Source organism: Podarcis gaigeae (genome assembly GCF_964106915.1).
Source record: "Podarcis gaigeae genome assembly, chromosome: 8".
Lineage (NCBI taxonomy): Eukaryota > Metazoa > Chordata > Lepidosauria > Squamata > Lacertidae > Podarcis > Podarcis gaigeae.
In genome coordinates this window covers 64,786,656-64,797,381 of record NC_139684.1, presented here as the reverse complement: position 1 = coordinate 64,797,381, position 10,726 = coordinate 64,786,656, and the positions used below count along the sequence as shown (strand labels likewise).

General features: G+C 46.0%; 1 long non-coding RNA gene across 1 annotated transcript; it reads left to right on the top strand.

Annotated features, from left to right (window-relative positions):
- Positions 1-6,781: 6,781 nt before the first annotated feature.
- LOC310850143 lies at positions 6,782-7,869 on the top strand. Its single transcript, XR_014567237.1, has 2 exons — positions 6,782-7,117; positions 7,641-7,869. It is a non-coding gene; the product is annotated as an uncharacterized lncRNA (long non-coding RNA).
- The last annotated feature ends 2,857 nt before the right edge of the window (positions 7,870-10,726 follow it).

Genomic DNA, 10,726 nt, shown 5'->3' with positions numbered 1-10,726 from the left:
TTCAAGCTTCAAAAAGTTTTGCAGTTAAAGGCTTTCCAGTTCTTTTTTTATCACTAATCAATCTGCAACGAAGGATGAGATATTTATTAATTGTATTCTTAATCTGAAGAGTAAAATAAAAGGGCTAGTTTTGGGTCTCGTCATAGTGACTGTCCTGTCATCTGATTAATTATTTGAAAGAATAATTTTCCCCAAAAGAGAATGAATGGGGCAAAAAGATTATTAGGGAACTAGGCAAATTGCATTCCTGTCAGCAGAATTTGGATGTATTGTTAATTTTATTCAATCTGACTGGGCACATGTGCTATTTTTAGAGCATTTTCTCAAGTCCTAATTGAGAGAGATCCGAATGGTAGTCTAGTCCAATTTTGTTTCCATAGTTGTTCCTCGAGCTCTTCTCCACAATATTTTCCCCATTTTATTCTTAATAAAATGAAATAAGAGGTGGGGTAGCAAGAGGATTTTATATAGTTTGGAAATGATTCCTTTTTCCAGTGTGTTGGTAGTATCAAATAATTGTTCAAAGCTGTTTAGGTTGAGTAGTGTCTGAGCCCTTAGGTTTGGTTGGTTTAGGAAGCGTATGATCTGTTGCATGTGGTCTGGAACTCCCCTTTCAAGCAGCATTTGATGACCCTGAAAAATAAGAGCAAATTCCTATGGGGAGAAGTATCAGTTGTGGGTCTGCACAGATAAGGAAGCGAAATGGTGTAGGCTTGTGTGGTCTTAGGGAAAATGCTTCAAATGTGCCCAAGGTGGATTAAGTCTCTGCCTCTTTGTCAGAGAACAGATAGCTTCAGGGGATATCAAAGGCTAGAACACACTGGACTTGATGAACCAGTTTTCCCCTTTCTCCTACTACTAGGAGAAAAATCTCTTTCCCCCCCCCTCCCCCAGCTTTCACCATCAACTTCTTCTGCAGAAAAAAGAAATTTTAAGCTTCTACCAGTGACTCTCTGAGATGACAATAAAAAGCAAGGGACAGGGGTGTGCACACCATAATAAGCTTTGAGCCATCCCAAATAAATACAAGTTGGCACTCTGCAGTCAGAAGAAAGCACCACTGGGAGTTCAGTGGCAGTTACTCCCAGGAAATGATGCATGGGATTAAAGTCATGCTGATCCTAATAAACTGGGCATTATATGTATTGCTGCTACCCACCCAGCCCAAAGCAGGGGTAAAATATACAGTGGTACCTCAGGTTACATACGCTTCAAGTTACAGACTCCACTAACCCAGAAATAGTGCTTCAGGTTAAGAACTTTGCTTCAGGATGAGAACAGAAATCGTGCTCTGGTGGTGCGGCAGCAGCAGCAGGAGGCCCCATTAGCTAAAGTGGTGCTTCAGGTTAAGAACAGTTTCAGGTTAAGTACGGACCTCCAGAACGAATTAAGTACTTAACCCGAGGTACCACTGTATTATGAATCAACTCAGCTGCTTTTCTTTTTGACTCTTCTTGGTGTGACTATGGGGCATAATCAGCTCCTGCTGTTTAAAATGTGGTCATGAACGCTGATTTTTGTTTCAGTGGAAAGTAACAATAGAGCTGAGGTGGCCACCTTCTCTTCTCCAGTTCATTGATTTCCATTTTTCATGAGAACTTATTGATGATTGTTAATTGGAAGAATACCTCTGGAGAGTTTACAACATTTGACGCTTTTTAGCTTAGAGCAAAGGTGAGGAAGATGAGTCATGATGGAGGTATATAAAATGGGTTGGAGACAGCAGACAGAGCAGCTTTGTTCTTCATCAAAGCAAAGTCCGGGAAAATTCAATGAGGCTGAATGGTGGAAGATTCAGGACGGACAACAGAACATACTTTTTCACACAGAGATAGTTAAACAATGGAACTCACTCCCACAATAAGTAGTGATGGCCAACAACTTGGATGGCTTTAAAAGATAATTAGACAAATTCACGACTATGTTTGATGATGATGATATGCCTGCCTTCACCCTAAGGTCTCAGGGCAGGTTACAACAATTTAAAATCTAATATTAAAATCCACTATCGGCAGCAGTAAACCTCTGTATGCCAATTGCTGGGAATCACAGGAGGGGAAAATGATGTTGTGCTGACATTCAGCTTGCAGGCATCACAGAGGCACCTGGTCGGCCACTGAGAAGAGGATGCTGGCCCAGGTGGATCATTGGTCTGATCCAGCAGGCACTTCTTATGTTGGCCTCTGGCTCTTCTTGCATTCTTATGTTCTTAAAAGGTAAAGGGACCCCTGACCATTAGGTCCAGTCGTCACCAACTATGGGGTTGCGGTGCTCATCTCGCTTTATTGGCCGAGGGAGCCAGCGTACAGCTTCCTGGTCATGTGGCCAGCATGACTAAGCCACTTCTGGCGAACCAGAGCAGCACACAGAAACGCCGTTTATCTTCCTGCCAGAGCGGTACCTATTTATCTACTTGCACGTTGATGTGCTTTCGAACTGCTAGGTGGGCAGGAGCAGGGACCGAGCAACGGGAGCTCACCCCGTAACGGGGATTCGAACCGCCGACCTTCCGATTGTCAAGTCCTAGGCTCTGTGGTTTAACCCGCAGTGCCGTCCACGTCCCTCTTATGTTCTTAGTACAGCCATAGCACATGCTCCACTTCTCTTTCCCAGAGGGTGGCAGCATCACCACGATAAACTGGCTGGGGAATTTCAAACATCTGGCTAGTGCAAAAGATAGGCACCGCTTCAAAACAGGCAGTTCAAATTCTTGTCAATCAAGGATGTAGTGCCAGAAGAAGGAATTGCGGGATACATTTACTACTGTAGAAGTGAATTTTGCAGCAGCAACAAAAATAAAATAAAGTTTTTTCCCCCCGAGTTGACATAATATTGCACATTGCCTTAATGCTGCAAAAGAACGAAATCTTGACCTTGAGTTAAATTCACAGAACAGGAAGTATTTTTTGGAGTTGCTTTCTAAATAGTTCTTTTTGAATCTCATTTGTCAACAAGTTCACTAATTCGCTATTGATTTGTTTCATAAAATGTGTACACAGCTTGATTGTAAAACGAACACACAAACAAGCAAACCTCAAAGTGGTTTACAAATGGCAGACAGCTTCACTGAAAGAAAGCTTACTTACATCATTCCTTTGCTGTAACAGCTCCACTGGCTACTAGACAAACTTGACTGGCTCCCTCCTTGTTTGTCTCCCCACTGACAGGGGAAGACTTTCCTGTTTTTGGCATGGTTTTAATAGATTTTATATATGTCTGTAGTTATAAATTCCATTCATGTTGTTTTTAAATTATTGTTTTTCTGTGTTTTTAGCAGTTCATGTTTTTATTTGTAAGCTGCCTTGTCAGAGAAAAAGGCAGTGTGTCAATAAATATAATAACTCACCAGCACCCATCTTCCTTTGCCACTGGTTGGTACCATCAGGACAGGACTTTGGGCCCCACTCAGGGGAATTAGCTGGAGGGCCTCCAAACACAGCAAGACTGGCTTTCCACATTTTGAAGTAAGTGAAGAAAGACGCATTGCCACCTAAAGAGTATTCTCACACAAAAAAAGACTAGTCATAGTCTAAAATTCTCTAGCTGTGCCCTGGTGCTCTCAGCTCATGTAGAACAAGGAGGAACCCGAAAGGTTTGTGCTCCCAGAATCATTTGCACCGTGCATTTGAGATGCCTTCTTGGTGACAAAAGTGGCATTTCCTAATGGCATTTCCCCACTAGGGGTGAGGAGGGGGGAGAAATGTGGTTCAATTCACATTTGAAGGCAAACCTACTCCCTGATTAACATTTTCCTAAACAATCTGTGTACCGAAATACAATAATTCTTCAAAATTTGCTCTGAATTCTGCAATGGAGTTCTTCAGCCAAAATGCTAAAATGTATATGTTATGTACTGAAGTTCTCACCCTGGGCTAGCAGGGGGATACTGTAGATAGTTTTCACTCAGGTCCACATATGCAAATAAGGGATTGAAAGTGATGTTCAGTGATTGGATAGTTATAGAAAGTTGTTACAGTAGCATTGTACTGGAGCTCTATATAAGCAGGCTGGCTGAACCCTTCAGTTCAGTTCTGTTCTGGCTTGTGAATAAACAAGAGCTGTTTGAAGAATTGCTGTGTCATCTGATATGTTCACCCACAACTTAACAGTATACACTAGGGTAAAGTGTGCATATATACAGAAGGGAAAACAGCTTTGCAAAAGTGCGTGTCTTAGGCAAAACAGCATAAGAAAATGTGTATTATGAGAAATTTGCAATAAAATGCTGGTGAAATTTCATGGGGATTTTTTTTAAAAGACTATTTGCAAACTGATGCAGAAATGTGGAGAACTGATGATTGGAAAAATCAGCAGCCAAAATTGACATTTTTGCCTATCCCTACTCCGAATTGCCACAGGGATTCTCCCTCTCCGTTTTGTGTTTAAGCAATGATTGAAGCCATTTTTATTTGGAAAGGCTTTTAATGTTTAACTTTTCTGCTCTTTTAGGAATTTTCTGGCGACTGCCGTTCAGTTTTATGATCAGGTCTGATGTGGTTTTTTATTACAATTGCTACTCCCATGTTTTATTGCTGCCATTTCACTGAGTGATATGTTATTTGTGGGTTTTAATTGCATTTTGCAAATCATTCTGCATAAGCTGCTTTGAACAGTATGTAGTAAAGTGGGTAAGGAATAATGACAACGAATATGATAATCCATCTATCTCTAATGCTCAGAGTCCGAGCGCTGTTGTTCATGGAGCCAAAACAACAACAACACCTACACTCTCTGTAGCCCTGGGGGAATTCCAAAAGTTGCAGAAATATGAAAATAAAGAATGAGGAGAAAGGACCCTGGGCAGGGTAGGGAGTGGGGCCTAAACAGCCCTATGAGGTCTAAGTGGGCTTGAAACACTGACTGGGTGGAAGTTGGATAACTTGAGAGAGAGTGTGTGAAAGCAGTGGAGTGGCTGGAATCCTGAACAGCAACATTCGTTACTGCAACATTTTGCTGCGGATCCTGTGTTATGTATTGAAGTTCTCACCCTGGCCAAAAGGAGTATCGTGTATGTAGTTTTCACTCAGGTCCACGTCAGTTACTTTAGGCGGGAAACCCTGGGTTGTTGTTGACAGCCAGCTGCCTATAAAAGCAGGCCGGCTGAGCTGTTTGCTGTTCAGTTCTGTTCCAGCTTACAAATAAAGAGCTGCTTTGGAGAAATTGCTGTGTCGTCTGCTATGTCTACCCACTATTTAACATCCTGCACATTATTTGAAAAGGAATCTTATAAGGAAGAAAACTGGAAAATCATCCTTTCCACTCTCTGCCTTGGAAGTCATAGGTTAGCAAGACCGGAGAAAGCTCAACAGTAATAACGGCCCGACATCCTGTTTCCATAGTAGCCAACCAAATGGCTATGGGAAGCTCAGGAGGACCTGAGCACACCTGTGGTTTTCAGTCATTGGCATTCAGAGCCATACTGCCTCCAACAGTGGAGGGAGAACATATTTATCATGGCTAATAATCGTTGATAAATAAGGAGATATAATTCAAATACAGAGGTACCTCGGGTTACGAACTTTGCATCAAGATGAGAACAGAAATCGCGCGGCAGCGGCACAGGAGGCCCCATTAGCTAAAGTGATGCTTCAGGTTAAGAATAGTTTCAGGTTAAGAACAGACTTCCAGAATGAATTAAGTTTTTAACCCGAGGTACCACTGTACAGGAGCTCGTGGGGGCTTGAAGTTGCTCATCCACAGTTAGAAGCACCTGGACACAGACACAGATCACATGGGAACAGTCTTTCCCACTTGGGTGAGATGTGTTGTTTTTCTATTTAATAATAATAATTATCTCTACATTGGTATCTGTAAATCACCACATGCAAATCAGTATCTTTTGCCATTTTATAGTGACATGTTTCCTCTTTTCTGACAGAGCATGAGCTGCCACCCTACTAGAGGGCCTCGGGTGTCTACAGGAGTCACCGCTTGAAGAGATGCCCTAGACATAGGGGACTTTGTTCTGCAGACGATACGTTTTATTTAGCTATCATGAGGACAGGACAGTCCTAACCTTCACCTGATGCACCTTAGTCAGTGGAATCAGGGTCCAGCTGACGCATTTTGACCTGGTAATGGCAAAAACCTTGCTTACAGGGCAGTGTCCTCTGCAATGTGTAATTCTGATGCCAACAGAAAAACAGCCTGTGTTTCTAACCCCTATCTAGATATGCACAGGCAGGGAATTTCTACCTGAACTGAACGCTAGGTCAACATTATCTGTGTGTCCCCCAGTTGGATTTTCCCCATTCCTGTGCCTAGAAAACTCCACCATTGCCACCTGACCCAGCCAACTTCAGCTCAAGCAAAAGAAGCACTCTGGACACAGGGCTAAAGTCCATTCCCATCATGCCTGTTTGTTTTCATAACTGCAGGACATGGCAGGCTGTTTGCGCTAAGCCCAGCCAAGGCCGCGGTTCCTGAACATTTTGGCCTTCAATGACAGCACTGCATCTGTGGCAATCCGCCATGGTGGCCTTGTATCGGGAAAAGCAGAGCGAGACCTGCCTGTTTGTGCTGGGTAACTCATAGGCTGAGCGATGGCTATGACTACTTCTACAGCCTTGTTTTCCTGCAGCACAGGTGAGAGGCGTGCAGGGCAAACTAAGACAATAATAAAACTCATTAGGTGAAATAGAGCTTCTAAGTAATAAGATTGGTGAGGAGCAGCAAACTTTCCTAAAGGAAGGAACATAAGAGGCTCTACCAGATGTTGTTCTCAGTGCCCGACCAAAAGGCTATGTTAAGTCCACAATCAGGACTTGAGTACAACGCACTCTCCTCACTCATGTTCCCCAGCTACTGTTACACAGAGGGATTCTACACTGACCTGAATATAATACTGTTATGACTTGTCAGTGCAAGACACCTTAAGTTCCGAATCAAGCTAGTGTTAAAATTTAATTAAGGCCTGTGTGTATTGGGCTGTGTATCAAGAAACCTCTTTAATCATAGGGAATCAACAAGTGTTATGAGCTAATTTAGTCAGCCTTATTTCCTTTTGAGGTGATAGTTTGGGCAACACAAAGGATCAAGGACAAATCGCATGTGCTAATGAGTTGGCTCCCTCCCTCCCTCAGCTGAGAGTTAGTTTAAAAGACAATGCCAGTGTTAGGTTCAGGGGCGCCGACTTATAAAAAATATTGGGGGGGCGGGGGCCCATACTGACTTATAAAAAATATTGGGGGGGCCCAAGACCTCCAAACCGCTGCTGCTGGGGGAACGAAAGGGGCGAGCCCCGGGCTGCCCCGACCTTAAGTGAACCTGTGAGGGCCCGCCCTTTGCGGCAGCCGATTGGCTGCCGCCGTGGGCGGTGAATATTAATGAGCTAGGGGGAATCCCCGCTTCTCGAGGGGCTGACGCCAGCCCCGTGAGATTGTTGATGGGTCGAGAGCCCGCAACCCCACCCCCTCTCTAGATCGGGAGTGGCTTTGTTTTAACTCATTACTGAATGTATTTTAAAAGGTAACTATCGTCAAACAAGAAAAATAAAAAATACCAACATAATTTTGTGATTTTACAAAGCATAATATAACTAATAATTTTATTAAATTATTGGGGGGGCAGAGCCCCCCCAAACGAATTTTTGAGGGGGCTCGGGCCCCCTCAGGCCCCATGGAGTCGGCGCCTATGGTTAGGTTAGTGTTTAGGATTGCAGTTATGAGTTATGCAACACCGATAGTAAGCAGTGGGCTGGAGAGGGAGTCAGAGAGCAACATCTGAGAGCAATGATTGGAATCTGTTTTAGTCTGAGGCTGCTGTGGCTATGGGAGAAGCCAGAACCTCTTGGGGTGTGAATGCTGTGAACTCCTCCATCGTAGGCTCAGGCAGTATATATGTGTAAATAAACCATATATCATAAAGACACCACAGTCTCTGCTGTGCCTCATTGTCCAAAAGGAAACACACAAACCCTGAGTAACTGCCTGGAACCCCGGGAATCTCACACTGCTGTGGAGATTGGGGTGGGGTATAACAATACATAACCATCATGATGACTATAATAATAATAATAATAATAATAATAATAATTTATTATTTATACCCCGCCCATCTGGCTGAGTTTTCCCCAGCCACTCTGGGCGGCTCCCAATCAGTGTTAAAAACCGTACAGCATTACATATTAAAAACTTCCCTGAACAGGGCTGCCTTAAGATGTCTTCTGAACGTCAGGTAATTCTTTATCTCTTTGACATCTGATGGGAGGGCGTTCCACAGGGCGGGCGCCGCTACCGAGAAGGCCCTCTGTCTGGTTCCCTGTAGCCTCACTTCTCGCAATGAGGGAACCGCCAGAAGGCCCTCGGCGCTGGATCTCAGAGTCCGGGCTGAACGATGGGGGTGGAGACGCTCCTTCAGGTATACAGGACCGAGGCCGTTTAGGGCTTTAAAGGTCAGCACCAACACTTTGAATCGTGCTCGGAAACGTACTGGGAGCCAATGCAGATCTCTCAGAACCGGTGTTATGTGGTCCCGGCGGCCACTCCCAGTCACCAGTCTCGCTGCCGCATTCTGGATTAATTGCAGTTTCCGGGTCACCTTCAAAGGTAGCCCCACGTAGAGCGCGTTGCAGTAGTCCAAGCGTGAGATAACTAGAGCATGCACCACTCTGGCGAGACAGTCCGCGGGGAGGTAGGGTCTTAGCCTGCGTACCAGGTGGAGCTGGTAGACAGCTGCCCTGGACACAGAGTTAATCTGCGCCTCCATGGACAGCTGTGAGTCCAAAATGACTCCCAGGCTGCGCACCTGGTCCTTCAGGGGCACAGTTACCCCCTTCAGGACCAGGGAATCCTCCACACCTGCCCGCCTCCTGTCCCCCAAAAACAGTACTTCTGTCTTGTCAGGATTCAACCTCAATCTGTTAGCCGCCATCCAACCTCCAACCGCCTCCAGGCACTCACACAGGACCTTCACCGCCTTCACTGGTTCTGATTTAAAGGAGAGGTAGAGCTGGGTGTCATCTGCATACTGATGAACACCCAGTCCAAACCCCCTGATGATCTCTCCCAGCGGCTTCATATAGATATTAAAAAGCATGGGGGAGAGGACAGAACCCTGAGGCACCCCACAAGTGAGAGCCCAGGGGTCTGAACACTCACCCCCCCCACCACTTTCTGGACACGGCCCAGGAGGAAGGAGCGGAACCACTGTATGACAGTGCCCCCAGCTCCCAGCCCCTCTAGACGGTCCAGAAGGATGTTATGGTCGATGGTGTCAAAGGCCGCTGAGAGATCCAGCAGAACTAGGAAACAGCTCTCACCTTTGTCCCTAGCCCGCCGGAGATCATCAACCAGCGCGACCAAGGCAGTTTCAGTCCCATGGTGAGGCCTGAATCCCGATTGGAAGGGATCCAAATGGTCCGTTTCCTCCAGGCGTGCTTGGAGTTGTTCAGCAACCACCCGCTCAATCACCTTGCCCAAGAATGGCAGATTTGAGACTGGGCGATAGTTGGCCAAATTGGCCGGGTCTAAAGATGTTTTTTTAAGAAGCGGTTTAATGACCGCCTCTTTCAGCGGGTCTGGGAAGGCTCTCTCACAGAGGGAAGCATTCACCACCCCGCAGAGCCCATCGCCCAGCCCTTCCCGGCTCGCTTTTATCAGCCAGGATGGGCAAGGATCAAGGAGACAGGTGGTCGGTTTCACTCGTCCAAGCAGCCTGTCCACATCCTCGGAGGTAACAGATTGGAATTGATCCCATGTAACAGGACCAGACAGAACTCTAGCACTCTCCCGCCCTGGCCCTGCTCCCACAGCGGAGTCTACCTCCTTCTGAATCTGAGCGATTTTATCTGCAAAAAACTTTGCAAAAGCATTGCAGGAGATCTTGGGGTCCCTACCAGGCCCCGGTGGTACAGGTGGTTCTGATAGATTGCGAACCACCTGAAAAAGTCTCCTGCTGCTGTTTTCTGCAGATGCAATGGAGGCGGCGAAGAAGGCCCTCTTCGCCGTCGCCATTGCCACTTGGTAGGCTCGACGTTGAGCTCTAACCCGTGTCCGGTCTGATTCAGAATGAGTTTTCCGCCACCGGCGCTCTAGCCGTCTCAACGATTGTTTCATCACCCTCAGCTCCGGGGAAAACCACGGGGCTGTCCGGGCTCCATGCAATCGGAGAGGGCGCTTCGGAGCCAAACAGTCAATAGCCCTGGTTAACTCCGCATTCCAGCGGGCCACCAGGGAATCAGCTGAAAGGCCATCAACTTGGGATAAAACATCCCCTACCACTCTCTGGAAGCCAATTGGATCCATTAAGTGGCGGGGGCGGACCATCCGAATCGGTCCCACCTCCCTGCGAAGGGGAAGGGTTGCGGAGAAGTCCAGTTGCACCAGGAAGTGATCTGACCATGGCACTTCTCTAGTAGCCACTCCTAGTAGCCACTCCTCACCTTGCCCTCCATAAGTATGTCTCATCCCCTTTCAAAGTTTTCCATGGCCACCACGACATGTTCTGGCAGCAAATTCCATAGTTAAACTGTGCCCTGTATCCCATTCCCACCACCCTTCTGAGTAATACCCCTCCCCACCTTCTCACTATATAGAAGGGTCTGGTAACTTCTGTTTCAGTGTATCTGAAGAAGTGTGCATGCACACGAAAGCTCATACCAAGAACTAACTTAGTTGGTCTTTAAGGTGCTACTGGAAGGAATTTTTTTTTTTTTGACTATGGCAGACCAACACGGCTACCTATCTGTAACTGTGCCCTGTATGAAGAACAACTTCCTTTTGTCTAT